The sequence below is a fragment of the Loxodonta africana genome, chromosome 12 (assembly GCF_030014295.1).
Source record: "Loxodonta africana isolate mLoxAfr1 chromosome 12, mLoxAfr1.hap2, whole genome shotgun sequence".
NCBI classification, from domain to species: domain Eukaryota; kingdom Metazoa; phylum Chordata; class Mammalia; order Proboscidea; family Elephantidae; genus Loxodonta; species Loxodonta africana.
In genome coordinates, this window is record NC_087353.1 from 57,111,458 (window position 1) to 57,132,632 (window position 21,175).

Below are 21,175 nucleotides of genomic sequence, written 5' to 3' on the forward strand. Positions count from 1 at the left end.
GAACCACTCTTTGATGTTTACAAGGGAGGGGAGGGGTGGGGATGGAAAAACACTAAACAGACAATAGATAAATGGTAACTTTGGTGAAGGGTAAGACAGTACACAATACTGGGAAAGCCAGCACAACTTGTCCAAGGCAAGGTCATGGAAGCGCCATAGACACATCGAAACTCTCTAAGGGACCAAATTGCTGGACTGAGAGCTATGGGGACCATGGTCTTGGGGGAACATCTAGCTCAATTGGCTTAACACAGTTTATAAAGAAAATGTTTTACATTCTACCTCAGTGAGTAGCATCTGGGATCTTAAAAGCTTGTGGGTAGCCATCTAAGATAGTTCACTGGTCTCACCCCTTCAGGAGCAGGGGAAAATGAAGAAAACTAAAGATACAAGGGAAAGATTAGTCCAGAGGACTAATGGACCACATCTACCACAGCCTCCACTAGACTCGGTCCAGTACAAGTACATGGTGCCCAGCTACTACCACTGACTGCTCTGACAGGGATCACAATAGAGGGTCCTAGACAGAGCTGGAGAAAAATGTAGAACAAAATTCTAACTCACAAAAAAAGACCAGACTGACAGAACCTGGAGAAACCTCAAGAGTATGGCCCCTGGACACCCTTTTACCTCAGTAATGAAGTCACTCTGGAGGTTCACCCTTCAACCAAAGATTAGACAGGCTAATAAAACGAGATTAAAGGGACACACCAGCCCAGGGGCAAGGACTAGAAGGCAGGAAGGGACAGGGAAGCTGATAATAGAGAATCCAAAGTCAAGAAGGGAGAGTGTTGACATGTCGTGGAATTGTTAACCAATGTCATAAAACAATATGTGTACTAACTGTTCGATGAGAAACTAGTTTGTTCTGTAAACCTTCATCTAAAGTACAATAAAAAAATTACATGAAAAAAGAAATGATGTACTGCATTGGGCAAATCTGCTGCAAAAGATCTCTTTAAAGTGTTAAAAAAACAAAGATGTCACTTTAAGGACTAAGGTGTGCCTGACCCAAGCCATAGTGTTTTCAATGGACTCATACACATGCAAATACTGGACAATGAATAAGGAAGGCTGAAGAAGAATTGATGTCTTTTTATCACAGTGTTGGCAAAAAATATTGAATATACCATGGACTGCCAGAAGAAACGAACAATCTGTCTTGGAAGTACAGCCAGAATACTCCTTAGAAGTAAGGATGTTGATACTCAATGAAAACTAACAATAACAACGTCTTTTTTCTTTGTAAGAAACATATCAACATTTGTTGTTCCATCCATCCAGGATGACTTGCCTGTCCCTTCCTCCTGACAACCTGACATCCAAGTCAATGTTATCTCCTTTGCTGATTCCTCTCACTTAGACTGCCATTCCCTTTTCTGAGTTCCCACAAAAAAAAAAAATTATACTTTGAGTTACTGGTCATGTGTCTAGGAGGCTAGCGCTTCTTCCTCTCCTCTTCCCCTAGAGACTTTGAGATGCTTGGCACTAACATACAGTGTTTACTTTTGTTGCTGTTATGGACTGAATTGTGTATCCCTCAAGTATGTAGTGTAAGTCCTAAGCCCCTATACCTGTGGATATAATTCCACTTGGGAATAGGACTTTTTTTGTTATGTTAATGAGACCGTATCACTGAAGGGTGTGTTTTAATCCAATTACCCTTGAGATAATTGAGAGCAGATTAGGCACAGAGAAGGAAGCACAAATGGAAGGGAAGATACACTCTACATGAAGATCACCAAGGAACCAAGGAACAGAAGCTGAAAAGAGATAAGGACAGTTCCCTAGAGCTGACACAGAGAGAAGGCGTTCCCCTTCAGCTAGAACCTTGAATTAGAACTTCTAGCCTCCTAAACTGTGAGAAAACACATTTCTGTTTGTTAAAGCCACCCACTTGTGGTATTTTGGTTATAGCAGCACTAAGAAACTTAGATGCCCTGTGCAAAGCTTGGCTCCTGAAACAAAGTACATAAACAACCCACATTTACTGAATAAGTGAATAAATAAACATGGTCTTAACTTTCAATTTTGCATACTTAATTGGGCAAAAACCAAAAAACAAACCCCCCTGCCGTGGAGTAAATTCCGACTCATAGAGACCCTACAGCACAGAGTAGAACTGCCCCATAGAGTTTCCAAAGTGCACCTGGTGGATTTGAACTGCTGACCTTTTGGTTAGCAGCCCTAGCACTTAACCACTACGCCACTAGGGTAAGAGGCTGTAAAAATTATATTTTGGGAATTATGGTACAATATTTGCACTGCAAATTATTTTTTAAAATATATGGAAAAAAGTAAAATAACTTGTAACAGTACAGTTAAAAAAAATAATTTTAGCCAAAACTGATCTTGAACTGTCAATATAGTTTTGCATCCTGATTTTTCTACTTGTGATTTTCATGCCATTAAACACCTTAGAGATGTGATTTTTATGACTGCATGGTATTTCATGATATGGATGTATTACAATTTATTTAACAAATCCCCAACTTTGAAGATTCAATTTCATACAGCTGTAAATTATGCTGCAGCATGCATCTGGATCACATAGCTCTGTTTGCATCCATGACCATTTCTAAAGATAATCAGTGTGATAGACTTCACTAGCCAGGGCAAGAATCAGGTCATATTCCCATCCAACTCACTGGCTTTTATTAGCATGTGACCCCACATCTCCCTCTTGTTGACAAAAGACCCTGAAGATCACTCAGTCCAAAGGAGTCAGCCAGGTGTAAGGTGTTCATGAGTGTAATAAGCCCATATATGGGTTGTTATGGTTTGGATTGTGTCCCCCAAAAATATTTGCTGTAAATCCTAATCCCTATACCTGTGGTTATAAACCCATTTGGAAATGGATTTTCTTTGTTATGTTAATGAGACCATCTTAGTGTAGGGTGTGTCTTAAGCCAATCTCTCTAAAGGAGATTAAATGAGTAATCCAGCAAGCAGAAATGGGGAGAGAGAGATGTCACACCACGTAAGGATTACCAAGGAGTCAACGAACAGAAGCTGAAGAGACAAGGACCTTCCCCCAGAGCCAAGAGAAGGAGGAAGCCCTCCCGTAGAGTCAGTGCCCTGAATTCAGATTTCTAGCCTCCTAAACTGTGCAAAAACAAATTTATTTCTTAAAGCCACCCAGTTGTGATATTTCTGTTAGCAGCACTAGATGTCTAAGACATGAATTGTGCATATAGTCCCTTTGTCCTTGTAATTCTTTTGTTGCTTGACGTCTAATTGTTCAGTAATAAAAATCACTACCTGTGCTTCCTTGTGGTTTGAGCCTACCAGGTGTATACCTGCCCATTCTCTAGGTCACTGTCTGGGTTCTGATACTTGGGAAATGAGTTCCCATCCTCAGTGTCGGGGGGGTTTGTTGTTTTTTAAATAAAGGCTGTCCTGCTGTATCTACTTTTGGTCAGTGATAAAGAAAATAAAGGCCAAAGTCTACTGGTAATGCTTCTAAAAAAAAAAAAAAATTACCTTACATTAATTCTTTTAAAAAAACTTTTTTTTCTGATTATAAAACTAATGTATCTTTATTATAGATATTTTTAGAAAATGCAAGAAATTATAAAGAATGAAGCCTAAACTTCTAATAAAGTGAATATTCAATAACGTTTTCATGAACAATTTTTGTATTCTATCCAATCTTTTTCCTGCGAACATATAATCAATGTACTTAAATTTATACATTTATAAATTTAGATTATAATCTATGTAAAGTGCTATATTCTGCTTTTTTTTTTAGGGTTTAACACCCATTATGTAAGATTTTCAGAAGCCCTAGTGGTGCAGTGGCTAAGCACTTGACTGCTAACCAAAAGATCGGTGGTTTGAACCCACCAGCTGCTCCTTTGGATAAAAGACCTGGTGATCTGCTCCCATAAAGATTGGAGTCTTGGAGTCAAATGAAAATGAAAGTACAACATATCAAAAATTTATGGGATGCAATGAAGGCAGTACTCAGAAGGAAACTTATAGCAACCAATGCCTACATGAAAAGGAAGAAAGATCTCATATGAACAGCCTAACTCAGCAACTCCAGGAATTAGACAAAGAAGAGCAAACTAAGCCTAAACCTACAAGAAGAAAGGAAATAACAAAGATCATAGTATAAATAAGATAAAAAATGGAAAAACAATAGAGAGAATCAATAAAACCAGAAGTTGGTTCTTTGAAAAGATCAATAAAACTGACATTTAGCTAAGCTGACAAAGAAAAAAGGTACAAATAATCAAATAAGAAATGAAACCTACAACTGACCTAACAAAAATAAAAGAATTATGACAGAATATTATGAACAACTGTATGGCAACAAACTGGACAACCTAGATGAAATGGACTAATTCTTAGAAGCACATAACCTCTCCAAACTGACTCAAAAGGAAATAGAAAGTTTAACAGACCCATAACAATTGAAGAGATTGAATCAGTGATCAAAACCTTTCCAGAACGAAAAAAGTCCTGAACCAGATGGGTTCACTGGGGAATTCTACCAAACATTTACAGAATAATTGACACCAATACTGTTTAAACTCTTCCAAAAGCTAAAGAAGAAAGGAATACTCCCTAATTCATTCTATGAGGTAAACATAACCCTAATACCAAAACCAAAGAAATAACAAGAAAAGAAAACAACAGGCCAAAATCTCTTATGAATATAGATGCAAAAATCCTCAGCAAAAGACTAGAGAACAGAATCCAACAGCATATTAAAAGCGTCATGCATCACAACCAAGTGGGAGTTATTCCAGGAATTCAGGGATGGTTCAACATTAGAAAATCAATTCATGTAATACACCATATCAATAGGTCAAAAGAAAAGAACCCCCTGATCATCTCTATAGATGCAGAAAAAGCATTTGATAAAATCCAACACTTTTTCTTCATGAAAACCCTAAGGAAGATTGGAATAGAAAAGAAATTCCTTAGTATGATTCAGGGCATATAGTATAGGAAAAGCCAACAGGCAACATTATACTTAATGGAGAAAGATTGAGAGCTTTCCCCTTGAAATCAGAAATAAGAGAAGGGTGCCCTCTCTCACTACTTATATGCAATATTGTATGAGAAGTCCTAGCCAGAGCAAAAAGACAAGAAAAAGAAGTGAAAGGTATCCAGATTGGAAAAGAAGTAAAATTATCTCTATTTGAGGATGATATAATCCTATACATAAAAAAATCCCAAAGAGTCCAAAAGAAAACTTCAAGAGATAATGGAGAAATTTAGAAAAGTTGCAGGGTACAAGGTCAACAAACAAAAATCAGTTGGGTTTCTATATACTAGCAATGAGAAATCTAAAAGGGAAAATAGGGAAACAATTCATTTACAATAGCATCTAAAACAATGAAATACCTAGGAATAAATCTAACCAGAGACCTGAAGGACTTACACAATGAAATCTATAAAACACTGCTGAAAGAAATTAAAGAATACTTAAATAAATGGAAAGATGTTCTTTGTTCACGACTGGAACACTTAACATTGTTAAGATGCTGATACTACCCAAAGTGATTTGTAGAATCAACACAGTCCCTGTCAAAAATTCCAATACCCTTCTTTACAGAATCAACTTTATATGGAATGGCAAGAGGACCTGAATAGCTAAGGCAATGTTGAAAGAGAAAAACAAAGTAGTAGGACTCACACAACCTGATTTTCAAACATATTATACAGCTAGAGTAATCAAAACAGCCTGGAACTGGTATAACAAGAGACACATAGACCAAGAGGCTAGGATTGAGAGTCCAGAAATAAACCCACACATCTTTGGTCAACTGATTTTTGATAAGGATTCTAAGTCCATTCAATTGGGAAAGAATAGTCTCTTCAACAAATGGTGCTGGGAAAACTTGGATTTCCAAATGCAGGAAAATGAAACAGAATCCATGCCTCACACCATACACAAAAACTAATTCAAACAGATTAATGACCTAAATGTGCAAACTAAAACCATATAATTCTTAGAAGAAAAAACTGGAGCAATATTGTGAGGCCTAGCTTTTATCAATATATTATCTAATACAACAAAAGTACAAACAGCAAAAGACAAAATAAATAAACAAGACCTTGTAAAAAATTAAAAAATTTTATTTATCAGAAGACTTCATAAAAAACGTGAAAAGACAAGCTACTGACTGTGAAAAATATCTTTAGAAACCATATATCCAACAAGAATCTAATAATCAAAATATATGTAAAACTTCAATAACTACAAAAAGACAAATAACCCAGTCATAAAATGGGCAAAAGACTGAGTAGACATTTCACCAAAAAGGACATTCAAATGACCACCAAACATGTAAAAAGATGCTCAGTGCCATCAGCCACCAGAGATGTAAATCAAAACCACAATGATATGCCATTTCACTCCCACTGGGATGACTAAGATAAAATAATAAATAAGTAACTAATGTTGTTAAGAATGTGGGGAAATTGGAACCCTTACCCATTGCTGGTGGGAATACAAAATGGTACAGCCGTTGTGGAAAACAGTGTCATGGTTCCTAAAAAAAACTAAAAATAGAACCACCACACCATACTTTTGCCATTGAGTCAATTCTGACTCAGAGAGACCCTACAGGACAGAGTAGAACTGGCTCATAGAGTTTCCAAGGAGTGCCTGGTAGATTTGAACTGCCAACCTTTTGGTTAGCAGCTGTAGCTCTTAACCACTATGCCACCAGGGTTTCCAAGAACCACCATAAAAACCCACTGCCATCGAGTCGATTCCAACTCATAGAACCGCCATATGACCCAGCAATTCCAGTCCTAGGTAAATACCCAAAAGATTTGAAAGCAGAGACTCAAACAGAGACTTGTACACCAATGTTCATTGCAGCACAATTCACAATAGCCAAAAGGTGGAAACAACCTAAATGCTCCTCAACAAATGAACGGATAAACAAAATATGGTAAACAAATACAATGGAATACTACTTAGCCAGTAGGAGAGATGAAGTCTTGATACAGCCAGTAATATGGATGGAGCTGGAAGAAATTATGCTGAGTGAAGTAAGTCAATCACAAAAGGACAAATATTTTATGATCTCCCTTACATGAAAAGAAAAGAAAATGCAAATGTAAAGAGAACAAACTTTTTTAGTAGTTACCAGGGGTGGAAGGGAGGGGAGAAGTGGGGTTAACAATGATGGAAAAATCACATTGACTAAAGGTAGGGTTGCACAGTCATTTACTGTAATTGCTGTAAAAAGTTGAATTGGCAAAAGTTATGTGATATATTTACAACTACAACAAAAAAATAGAGTAGATGCTGAGGCTGCTTATGTACAAACCTCAGGGGATTTGGTTTCTTGGTTTGGAGGTTTAGGGTCATGGTTTCATGGTACATTCCAGTTAGTTAGCCTAATCACATATTTAGTGCTTCTGTTCTACCTCCTAGTTTATTGTGTAGTGCCTAGGGTCTTAAAAGCTTGCAAGCCACCATGCAAGACAGAACAGTTAGTCTGTTTTTGACTGGAACAACAGAGAAAGAAGGACAGTCAGGAATAGGAGGAGGATAGGCAATGTGTGGCTAATTGCCTCCATGACCAACTGCTTCCTTTGCCATGAAGCCAGAAAAACTGAAGGTGCTCAGCCACCATTACTGAACATTTTGATCAAAGATTCCATAGAAGAATGTTGATCAAAAGGGGGAAAATATAAACAGAATTTCAAATTCTCATGGACTCCAGACTGCCTGGAGCCATGAAGGCTGGAGGAACCCTGAAACTATTGCCCTGAGACAATCTTTAAGCTTCAAACAAGGAAACAAACAAAAATCCCCTGAAGTCTTCTGAAAAATAAACAATAATTATCTTAACTAGTAAAAAAAAAAAAAAAAGCATGCAAAAGCTGGACAATAGATAAGGAAGACCAAAGAAGAATTGACATCTTTGAGTTGTAGTGTTGTCAAAGAATATTGAACATACCAAGAAATCTGTCTTGGAGGAAGTACAACCAGAGTGCTCCTTAGAAACAACTATGGTGAGACTACATCTCACATTCTTTGGACATGATATCAGGAGCAATCAGTCCCTGGAGAAGGATAGAGGGTCAGGGAAAAAGAGGAAGACTCCCAACGAGATGGACTGATACAGTGGCTGCAACAATGGGCTCAAGCATAGCAACAATTATGATGATGGCACAGGACCGGTCAGTGTTCACTTCTGTTGTGTGTAGCATTGCTATAAGTCAGAACTGACACAACAGCACCTAACAACAACAGTAATAAAAATCTGCCTTTTAAGAGCTATCTATATAGGATCAAATTGACAACAGCAACTCAAAAGATTAGATAAGAACCTTAGGGGGCATGAATTTATGTTAATGGGGTAGAACAATGCAGAAAAAAAGGGTGAGAATGGTTGCACAACTCGAAGAATGTAATCAATGTTACTAAATTGTATATGTAGAAACTATTGAATTGGTGTATGTTTTTCTGTGTATATTCTAAACAACAACAACAACAAAATAAATAAAATTGAAAAACAAAAAGATTACAGTCTCGGAAACCCTATGGGGCAGTTCTATTCTGTCCTACAGTGACAATATAAGTTGGAATCAACTCGACAGCAAGAGGTTTATGTAAGATTTTACCTGTATCATTAAGAGTTCTTCAAAAAAACATTTTTTAAATGCTATATAACGGGGCTTTGAAACATTTGAACAATAATACATGGTCACTGTAGAAAATTTGAGGGAATAAAAGAAAAGCATAAAGAAGTAACTGAAGATGTCAATACTATCCAAAGTGATTTGTAGTTTCAACACAGTCCAGGTCAAAATTCCAACAGCCTTCTTTACAGAAATAGAAAAACCAATCCTCAACTTTATATGGAATGGCAGGAGGCCTCGAATAGCTAAGGCAATGTCAAAAGAGAAAAACAAAGTAGGAGGACTTACTCCCCGTGATTGCAGGAAATAATCACACAGTCAAGATAGTACCTCCTTTTGCATTAAAAAAAATTTTTTTAATTGAAGTCATCCAGCATACTTGATGGTTTTGTAACCCATCTTTGCTATTTAACATTGAGGGTGGATGCAGATCTATGTTACCCAGATTCCCCTTCCAGAAAGGTCTTGTGACCTTCAGCTGCCAGCTCCTTCCAGGATGGCCTCAGCAGCAGAGAGGGGCCTCTCTGGAGGTCATGTCATTCCCTGGTGGCCAACATCCAGTGAGTGATCCAGGAGGGGTATAAAGGCCCTGACGTGGCAGCCACACAACTGGACCAATCCTCGCAACTGGACCAATGAGCAACATCATGATAAACGGAGAAAAGATTGAAGTTGTCAAGGATTTCATTTTACTTGGATCCATAATCAACAGCCATGGAAGCAGCAGTCAAGAAATCAAAAGATGCATTGCATTGGGCAAATCTGCTACAAAGGACCTCTTCAAAGTGTTGAAGAGCAAAGATGTCACCCTGAAGACTACGGTGCGCCTGACCCAAGCCATGGTATTTTCAATCACATCATATGCATGTGAAAGGTGGACAAAGAATAAGGAAGACCGAAGAAGAGTTGACACCTTTGAATCATGGTGTCGGTGAAGAATATTGAATACACCATGGACTGCCAAAAGAACGAACAAATCTATCTTGGAAGAAGTGCGGCCAGAATGCTCCTTAGAGGCAAGGATGGCGAGACTGCAATCTTACATACTTTGGACATGTTGTCAGTAGGGATCAATCCCTGGAGAAGGACACCAGGCTTGGCAGAGTACAGGGTCAGCGGAAAAGAGGAAGACCCTCAACGAGGTGGATTGACTCAGTGGTTGCAACAATAAGCTCAAGCATAACAACGATTTTAAGGATGGCGCAGGACCAGGCAGTGTTTTGTTCTGTTGTGCATAGGGTCACTATGAGTCGGAACTGACTCGACGGCACCTAACGACAACAACATGGCAGCCAAGCCTGTGACAACTGTGATGGACTATATAGTGTCCAGACCTCCCTTTTGAGCTAGCCGCTGTGGCTGTGTGCAAACTGCACTGGAGTTTCACTTTTCCCATCACACAGTCCTGCTTCCACCCCTTCCCTCCACAGGTGTTGGTCTCTAGTAAACATCTCAACCCCAAACTTCACCTTAGTGTGTGCTTTTAGAGAATTTAACAGGAAACAACATAACAATAATAATAATAACAACAGCAGCATGACCATAATGAAAACATTATGTTGAATTACCATGGGTTAGGTATTTGAATCTAGTCCATTTGCTATATCACTATCATTGAAAACATCATTTAGTATTTTATTTGAAAACCTAAATTTGCAAAATACAATAATGCTATCCAGTCATCTTATTTGATTTTTTTGTGCATCCAGCATTATTTATCATTCATTTCTTTTTAAAACTTATGTGTCTACTAGCTCCTTAAACACTAATTTCTCTTGTTCCCTGTCTTCTTGCCCCATTTATTTCGTCACCTGCTCCTCCTCCATTATCCCCATATATGTTTTTTATCTTCCTGGACAATTATATCCACTCTAGTGTCTGTAACTAAACCTGATAATGGTGACTTCTGAATTCATATACACCAGCCCTCCCTTTGACTATGGAGCCATAATATCCAACTTTTGGGTTCCCGCACCTGCATATCTTACACAGCTTCGCACCAATATTTTCTGCAGCCTTCGTTAGCACCGCAGCCTGCCCCACACGCACAAACATGCCTTGTACTTCCCTCTAGCCTGCATTGCCTATCCCAGTTGATGGTACCACCATGTTGGGTATTACCCTACAGTCTCCCTCGTCCTGCTATCTAATCATCCACTAAGTGCTCTGCACTTGACCTCTTTAACATCCCTCCTAATATTCCCTACAATTCATGTTTGCCATCTTTTTTTAAATTAACTAGCTAATTTATTTTTTATTGTACTTTAGATGAAGGTTTATAGAAGGTTCATCAAACAGTACACACATTGTTCTATGACATTGGTTAACAACCCCACGACATGTCAATACTCTGCCTTCTCAACCCTGGGCTCCCTATTACCAGCTTTCCTGTTACCTCCTGCCTTCCAGTCCCTGCCCCAGGGCTGGTGTGCCCCTTTAGACTTGTTTTCTTCCATGGATCTGTTCAATCTTTGGTTGAAGCATGAACCTCAGGAGTGACCTCATTACTGAGCTGAAAGAGTGCCCAGGGGCCATACTCTCAGGTTTTCTCCAGTCTCTGTCAGGCCAGCAAGTCTGGTCTTCCTTTCTGAGTTAAAATTTTGTTCTACATTTTTCTCCAGCTCTGTCTGGGACCCTCTATTGTGATCCCTGTTCAGAGCAGTCAGTGGTGGTAGCCAGGCACCATGTAGTTTTACTGGACTCAGTCTGGTGGAGGCCGTGGTAGACGTGGTCCATGAGTCCTTTGGACTAATCTTTCCCTTGTATCTTTAGTTTTCTTCATTCTACCTAGCTTCTGAAGGGGTGAGACCAGTGCAGTATCCTAGATGGCTGCTCACAGACTTTTAAGACCCCAGATGCTACTCACCAACGTAGAATGTAGAACATTTTCTTTATAAGTTATGTTACGCCAATTGAGCTAGATGTTCCCCAAGACCATGGCCCCCATAGCCCTCATCTCAGCAATTTGGTCCCTCAGGGAGTTTCGATGTGTCTTTGGACCTTCCATGATCTTGCCTTGGACAAGTTGTACTGGCTTTCCCAGTATTGTGTACTGTCTTACCCTTCACCAAAGTTTCCACTCATCTATTGTCTATTGTGTTTTTCCATCCCACTCTCCCCTCCCTGTAACAATCAAAGATTGTTTCTTTCTGTATGTAAACCTTTTCATGAGTTTTTACAGTAGTGGTCTCATACAATATTTGTCCTTTTGTGATTGACTTATTTTACTCAGCATCATGTCCCCCAGATTCATTCATGTTATGAGATGCTTCACAGATTCATTGTTGTTCTTTATCATTGCATAATACTCCATTACATGTATGTACCATAGTTTGTTTATCCATTCATCTGTTGATGGGCACCTAGGTTGTTTCCATCTTTTTGCTATTGTCAACAATGCTGCAATGAGCATGGGTATGCATATGTCTATTCATGTGACAGCTCTTATTTCTCTAGGATATATTCCTAGAAGTGGGGTTGCTGGATTGTATGGTATTTCTATTTCTAGCTTTCTAAGGAAGGAAGTGCCATATCATTTTCCAAAATGGTTTTATCATTTTGTATTCTCACCAGCAGTGCATAAGAGTTTCGATCTCCCCGCAGCTTCTCCAACATTTGTTATTTTCTGTTTTATTGATTTGTGCCAGTAATGCCGGGGTGAGATGGTATTTCATTGTGGTTTTGATTTGCATTTCTCTTTTTTTTAATGGCTAGAGATCCTGAGCATTCCTCATGTGTCTGTTGGCCACTTCAATGTCTTCTTTGGTGAAGTGTCTGTTCATTTCCTTTGCCCATTTTTTAATCGGATTATTTGTCTTTTTGTTGTAGAGATGTTGGATTTTCTTATAGATTTTAGAGATTAGAGCTTTGTCTGATTTGTAATAGCCAAAATTTTTTTCCCAGTCTGTAGGTTTTGTTCTTACTACTCTTGGTGAAGTCTTCTGATGAGCATAAGTGTTTAATTTTTAGAAGATCCCAGTTATCTAGCTCATCCTCTGAAGTTTCACATTTGCCACCTTTAAGGGGCTCACCTCTGGCTGGTCTGTTGCAATACTTCATATTGGTCTTCCTTCCTCAGGGTTTTCCTTCTCTGATTTCACCCAACACACAGGGATCATTCCACAATACAAATCAGATCACATTCTGCATGGGATTTCAATGTTTGAAGGCACTCCCCCTGATTGCAGGATAAAATCCATACTTCTTAATATGACTTATTGTGGGGCAACTATATAGATTATCATCTAAACCATGATTTTGTAAAAGGACAAATAGTAATTATTAAAGGAAAAATCAAGGCTATGTCAGGCAAACCAGACTGCACCATCACTGTCCTTTCAAGGATGTCGTGATCTGCTGTCTGCTCCATGTCTTTCTCTGCTCTAATCCGCACACTCTACCTTCAGCCAAACCTGAATGTTCCTCCCCAATAGACTAGGTTACCTGATGGCCACGCTTACTTCCTCCTGCCTAAATATCTTCACAAGCGTCTTTCTTCTCAGTGACCTCCCTCTCCTGAGAACCTATTTGTGCTTAAAGCTCCAGTCGTTCTTTACTCCTCTCCACCCGTCCCAATGAAATTGCTTTATTTATGCTCTTAGTGTGCCTTGTACAACCTTCTACGGTAGTTGTCTGCATTCTTTTGGATCTTCTACCATGAGAATATAAACCTTGAAATGAAAAAGAAACATTCTTGTGGATCTATGGAGGCATTCTCTGAAAAGGTGATCTGTTGTGTGTTGAGAAGACATACCAAGAGAAATCTACTCCAGGAGCCTGGAGTTCCTCAATCATGGCATGCTATCCTCTTCCTGATATCCCTTCAACTGCCATTAAAAGCTGATTATCCTTTACATGAAATGCTTTCAAGGATTAGGGATAACTCTATAAAGCAGTACCTCCACTGGCAAAGCCATCACTCAGTCTGTGCAGTAGATGGCCAGACATGTGGGGAAAGAAGTTTACACAGATAACACTGCAATAACTCAAGTTTCAGAGCTAAGAAAGTAAGAAGAAAAATATTTTAATAACTGCATTTCCAAACCCATAGACTTAAGTCTAGATCAGAAAGGTGATGACATTTGAGATCCCAGGGAATCCTGTTTGGGGCCTGTCTCCACCAAGATGGTTTCGTCTCCAAGTTTTAGGTAATATTCTATGTCATTACTGTTTGGTCCAAAGGGGCGAAAAGTAGGTAGGACAATTACTCTCTTCTTGTCTGCCATGAGGCTCTCAGGGAATGTGGTCCCAGTAGCCATGGAGACACCTGTAAATGCCTGCTCTGTGATTTCCCCCAAACATCCTTCCTGCAGAGAGGACTAAGATGGTGAATGCCTCCTCCTCACTTGCTCAGGACCTGCCTATGTTTCCAAGAATTTCCAATTCTCACAACAAAGAGAAGCACTGGCCAGATATGCAGAAGTGAAGAAAACTTGATCACTATATCAGCAGCTACCTCCAGGTAAGATTACAGCAGAGGAGATATAAATATTTGTTTTTTTAAGATATGAAGTTCTTTCAGGAACTTCCTTTGCTAAATCTTCAAGGTCAAGAAGTAGAAGTTCTGAATCCATGAGCTAAACTTTGAGATAAACTCAGCACTAATCAGCTTTTCTCTTTTCTCTGAGCTGTAAAGGAGTTGGGGCTGGAAACCGAAAAATGTAAGCAGAAACACATATATCCCAGAGTTGGGCTGTGTATATTCTTGTGTGTTTTTCAATATTAAATACACAAAAAAAGAGTCAGTGAGTCCAGTAGGAATAATATCAGAACTTAGTGTTAGGAATTGGGTGTGTAGGTAGGGTGGGCAGATTTTGTCTTAGCAAATGTGTTAATTGATTTTCAATGTGGTCCATCCTGGAGCTTGTTTGTCATATCTTAACCATTAATGTGTAGGTTTCTGAATTTGCTGTTGTGCATTAACCTGGTTCTATGCCCATGAGTGGGGAAAACCAGTCGAGTGTCTCTGAGTTTCTCCTCCTGGGGCTCTCCAGGCAGCCCCAGCAGAAGCAGCTCCTCTTTGTGCTCTTCCTCAGCATGTACCTAGCTACAGCCCTAGGAAACCTGCTCATCATCCTAGCCATCAGCACAGACTCTCACCTGCACACCCTCATGTACTTCTCCCTGAGCAAACTGTCCTTTATGGATGTCTGCTTCACCTCCACCACCATGCTCAAGATGCTGACCAACCACATACCTGGGAGTCAGACCATCTCCTTCTCTGGGTGTCTCACACAGATGTATTTTCTCATTGTGTTATGGACAATTTTCTCCTGGCTGTGATGGCCTATGACTGCTTTGTTGCCATGTGCTACCCCTTACACTACACAACAAAGACAACCCATCAGCTCTGTGCTCTGCTGGTTGCTGGCTCGTGGGTCATTGCCAATCTGAATGCTCTGTTGCATACCCTGCTGATAGCTCAACTCTCATTCTGTGCAGACAAGATGATCCCCCGTTTCTTCTGTGATCTGAATCCTCTCTTGAGACTCTCCTGCTCTGACAGACACCTTGATGAGATGATGGTCCTTACTGAGGGGGCCCTGATAATGATCACTCCATTTTTTTGCATCTTTGTTTCTTACATTTGCGTCACCTGTGTTGTTCTGAGAGTCCCATCCACAAAGGGAAAATGGAAAGACTTTTCCACTTGTGGCTCCCACTGGCTGTGGTTTCCCATCATTGCTGTGTGTTTCAGCCCTTCATCCTCCCACTCAGCTGAGAAAGACACTGCAGCTGCTGTGATGTACCCAGTGTGACCCCCATGCTAAACCCTTTCATCTACAGCCTCAGGAACAAAGACTTGAAAGGGGCCCTAAAAAAAGTGATTTCTATGAAATTTTTTTCTGTTCAATGACATGAACGCTGAATGTCGCAAAGTAAACTAATTTGTGATAAAAATCCTTTTTTTTTTTTTTTTCTGTTCTTTTAAACACAGCAATTGTCCATCCATGGACAATGTATTTGTCTTGGGAGAATGAAACTCTTGATACAGACTTTTCAAGTTAAAGAGGGAAAGAGACATCCTTTTACCAAATGACCCAACTATTCCAACTGCCAGTGTCCTCCAGCCAAAACCACCAGGAACACACCATGAGTTTATTGTGTTTTTTATTCATTACAACAAGAAAGAACACACTCATTGGGGAACTGTGGGACTTCTCAGCAGTAGGGTGTTAGAAAGGTCTTGTAGGATTTTAATGTGAGTTGATTTTGGTGAGGATTTAAGGAATCAGGGCTTTGATCTGGATTAGATGTTGTCAGGACTAGGGTAATTCTTATTGAGCATGTCAAATATCTTGTCTAGAAGGAGAGAAAACTAGAGGGACAGGAAAGATGTAATTTGTGAGGAATCAATCATTCACTCATATCAGCCAGGATGGAGGATGTTTGGTCATTTCTGGAGCTTGGACAATGTTTATGGTTTTATCTGATGTTCTGTGAATTTCTCTATGTTTAGCAGGGAAATGTTGGTTTAGGGCTCCAACCCCAAAAAAAACAAACCCACCGTCATCGAGTCAATTCTGACTCATAGCGACCCTAGAGGACAGCGTAGAACTGCCCCATAGAGTTTCCAAGGAGCACCTGGTGGATTCAAACTGCAGACCTTTTGGTTAGTAGCCATCACTTTTAACTACGACGCCACCAGGGTTTCCATTTAGGGCTCCAGTAAGCCCTAATTCTGCCAGGCATTTGAGCTAATTATTCTTACTTTTTAATCTGAGTTTTCTGTATCACACAACATTACAGCAGAAATATGGATAATTTAAACAAGAAAGAACTATCTTCCTGAATCCCAATGCCCAGTCATGCTATCTTCAACTTTTTATTGTCTTCTGTCAATGTGCTCAGGTATTTGTACACAGATCCTAATTTTTATCCCAGGTTTCCACTTTCATTTTATAACAAACCTTTTCCAGATTTCTACACAATCGCCACAATTTTTATATTACTGCCCTTTTATATTTCCATCAGGTTTCTTTAGCAAAATTTACTCACTAGTAATTTATTTCTGCATTAAAACATAATGGAAGTTTCATATTTAAAATGTGATTTGAATTTTTTTTTTAATTGTGTGAAATAAAAAATTGAGTAATATTTGAAACTCGGTAAAACACCACTGAACAGGATGCTCCAGATTTAAAGGAGGGAAATAGGGCAGTTTGTCTTAATTTCTTGTTTCAGGGAGTTGGGTAAGATGACATCTTGTGTGAAAACTGTAGAAATCAGAATCAGAGGCTGTTTCTGAGTTTAGCATACAATTTTCTTTTTTATACTTGTCAGATTTATGTAATAAGATATTTGCCTTGAAGAATACATGATAGAGTTTTCAATATTCAGTCTCTATATATCCATGAATTCTTCATAATATCATAGAAAGTGCCTCTTCCTGGAAAGTTTGAAAGAAATTACCAGCCTTTCGTTTGTATGTGGGCATGTGGAAAGGGTGGAGGTATGTGAAAAGAAAGAAGGGGTGATGTTTTCTAATGTCTCCCTCACTTAGTAGACTATATTGCTTTTTATTTCACGTGTTAGTTTTTGCTGCCTTTACATTTTTACAGAAAATCATCTATTTCACTAGGTTTTCATGTGATTGTGTCTAGTATTTCTACACATTTAAAAATCTTTTTTATATTTATTACTATTCTTTTTGTTTCTAACTTTGTTCATGTTTTTCTTAACAGTTTTTTGCAGATACTTGTACCATGTATTTCTTCTGAACCAGTTCTTGGTTCAGAATCATTTCTAATAATTTTCTAGTTTAAAAAAAAACTATTTTACCTGAGTATCCTTGGTTTTTTTTTTTTTTTTATCCTTGGTTTTATTTCCCATGAACATCTATGTTTTGTGCCCTGCTTTACCATTAACATTAATTCATGAAACATAAAATCCTAAAACATGCTTAGAAATATATACTTGAATACCAGCTGCCTACGTGTCTACTCTAACTCATGGCTACCCTATAGTACAGAGGAGAACTGCCCCATAAGGTTTCCAAGGAGCCCTGGTGGCACAGTGGTTAAGAGCTCTGCCGCTAACCAAAAGGTTGGCAGTTCGAATCCATGAAGCTGCTCCTTGGAAAACCTGTGGGGCAGTTCCTCTCTGTGCTACAGATGGTAATGTGTGGGTTTTTAAATCTTTATGGAAGCAGATCACCAGGCCTTTCTCCCTGGAGCCACTGGTTGGTTTAAATGGCCCAAGAGGTGACCTTTTGGTTAGCAGCCAAACACTTAACCACTGTGCCACCAGGGCTCCTCAGATTCACTTGTATTTTGTTCATTTTTTACTCTTATACATAATATATCAGTAAGCTTTGTAAATATACTTCTGTAGCCATTCTTCATTATTTCCCAAGGATAAATTCCTCAAAAAGGAATTTGTGATGATAGTTGACATTTTAATACAAAACTGCTCTTTCCTTCTAAAAATCTGGAGCATCCCATTCAGTGGTGGTTTACATAGTTTCACATGTATTAAAATACATTCATACAATTGCCTATCAGAACTTTTTTTGTAAAAAAAAATAATATTTTATTGTGTTTTTGGTGAAAGTTTACACAGTAAATTAGGTTGCCATTTGACCCCTGGTGGCCAGTGGTTAAAAGCTCGGCTGCTAACAAAAAGGTGCAAAGCTCCAATCCACCATCTGCTCCTTGGAAACCCTACAGGGCAGTTCTACCCTGTCCTATAAGCTGCTATGCATCGGAATCCACTGGACAGCAATGGATTTGGTTTCTTGGTTTTATACAAATTTTTCAGTGATGTTAGTTACATTTTTCACAATGTGTCAGCATTCTCTTTAATTGTGTTCTGGTTGTTTCATTTCCAGTACTCTAGTTTCTCTGCCCCCTTATCTTCCCTTCTTTGCTTTAGAGTTATTGGTCACCTCTTGGCCTCATATAGTTTTTTTAATGGCAAGGTACTCACAAGTTTCAGAACGTTTTTATCAAATTATTTCCTAACAGCAAGTTATGAGATTGCCTTCTCACCACACTCTCATCAGCCCTGGCATTTTAATATTTTGCCAGTTTATTAAATAAAATGATACTGAATTTTTGTTTCAATTTGCATATATGCTTCAATTTCCATTTCCTTTCTTTTTGCTAATAAGAACAAACTTTTTCACTTATTCTTTTGAATTGTCCATCCTATCCTTTGTTTTTCACTTAATTTTTTCCTGATTTATGAGTTTAAAAAATATTGATTCAATAATAAATTGTTAAATAATATTTATTGAGTATGTCACACATCTTTTCACAAATGATGCAAAATGCTTCTGCTGGTTTATACTTGGCCTTTTGGTCTTGTTAATGGTTTTTTTGATATATAAAATAATTAAAATTTTATTTTTATGTATTCACCACTAGCAAGTATTTCTTTTGTGGTTTCTCCAATTCTCTTATGGTTTATCTTTTCTTTCCCATTCTGTCATTATTTAAATCTTTAGCTACATTTTCTTCTAGTTTTTACGTTTAACTTTTAAATAAATCCACAATCAATATAATTTCATTTTCTCAAATATTTATCACGTTGTCTCAGTTCATTTTTAATGGTCTTCCCTTTCCTCAATGATTTGTAATACTATTTTTGTCATTTACAAAATGCTATTATGTGGAATATGTGTTGAGAACTAATTATGTTCCAGGCTGTTGACCTAGTCCTTTCTCTAAGGTATCTACTTTAATAATCACAGCAATGAGGTAAATATCCTTATCCCCACTCAAGATGTCCCAGGTTTAGAGAGATTCAGTGACTGGTTCAGAGTCCTGCAGTAAGGTCGTAATAGAGCCAGGATTGTGGCATATTCAACTCCATGACCAAGCACATCCTTGAACAACTCTGTAAAATCATATATATCGATATATAGAGATAGATAGATACAGATATATAGATTTAGATATGTTTTTAGTCACTCTGTTCTGCTATATTGATATGTGTTTTTATTATTGTGCCGATACAGGACCATTTTAGTTTCAGGACTTTTTTTTTTTTGTGGGAGGGGGCATTATAATACTTTGCAGCATCTGGTGAATTATTCTTACAAAATTATGCCAACATACAGGTACAAGAAAGTTTATTGTTATAAACACAAATAGAGATAATACCTGAAAGAGCCCAAATATCGATCAAAAGGGAACCAAAAATATGCATCTGTATAAGGGAATCCAATATATCCACTAAAATGAATACAGATTTGTATGTTTTTATATAGAAAGAACTCCAAGATGTATTTTTAAGAGTGTTTTACAGAATGATTTCTGTGTCGATAAGAGAATAAAGATTACATAGACATACACTTCTAAGAGAAGCCATGGCTGTGTGGAGCCTGCATTGGAGTTTCACTTTTCCCATTCTATAATCCTGCTTCCACCTTATTCTTCCAAAGGTGTTGATCTCTGGTAAACATCTTGTACCCCAAACACCACCTTAGCATGTGCTTTTGGAGAACCCAACCTGAGACAACATTTAATAACAGTAACAACAACTGCATGGCCACTGTCACGGATTGAATTGTGTCCCTCAAAAATATGTGTTGTAAACCCTAACCCCTATACCTGTGGATATGATCCCTTTCGGGAAAAGGATCTTCTTGGTTATATTAATGAGGCCATGTCAGTGTAGGGTGTGTTTTAAGCCAATCACTTTTGAGATATAAAAAGAGCAGATTAGGAACAGAAGTAAGCACCAGTGGGGGGAAATAGACATAATGCCACATGAAGATTCTGAAAGAATGCAGGAACAGAAGCAAAAAAGTGACAAGGAGCTCCCCCCAGAGCTAAAAGAGACAGAAAGCCTTCCCCTATAGCTGACACCCTAAATCTGGACTTGTAGCTGCCTACACTGTGAGAAAATAAATTGCTGTTTGTTAAAGCCACCCACTTCTGTACTTCTGTTACAGAAACACTAAGAAACTAAGACAACCACACTGAAAAAGAACAGCTACAACATGCTGCCTGACCTAAGTTTAGGTACCAGGACCTAGTCCATTCACCGTATTACTATTTATTGAAACTATTATTTAGTATTTTACTGAAAATATAATTTTATAAAATACAATGATGCTGTCCACTAATTTTACTTGATTTCTCATGCATTTGGCATTGTTTACCATTAGTTTCTTTTTAAAACTCACGTCTATTATCTTATTAAATGCTATTATCTCCTTGCTCCCTGTCTTTTTTACCTATTTATTTTATCACCTCTTCATCTGTCATCCCATATATGTCTTGTCCTTCTGAGTTTTATCTTGAACTTCTTCTGTCTCACTCTACACTCTCTCCCTGGACAATTACATCCATATTTGCATCTGTAATTGAACCTGAAATGGTGACTTCTGAATTTATACCCAACAGACCTTTTCTTAGCTATAGACCCATAATATTCACCTCTTTGACAACTCTACCTGTATGCCTTACACAACTTCACACCCACCATTCCCTGCTGCCTATATCAGCACCACAACCCACCCCACATGTGCAAACACACCTTGTACTTCTCCCCAGACTTCATTGCCTATTCCAATCGACAGTACCACCATGTTGGGTATCACCCTATA

The 21,175-nt window shown here is 38.4% G+C and overlaps 1 pseudogene; it reads left to right on the plus strand.

The window, feature by feature from the left end:
- Positions 1-14,271: 14,271 nt before the first annotated feature.
- On the plus strand, positions 14,272-15,475 carry LOC100676071 (olfactory receptor 1F1-like; annotated as a pseudogene).
- Positions 15,476-21,175: the final 5,700 nt, after the last annotated feature.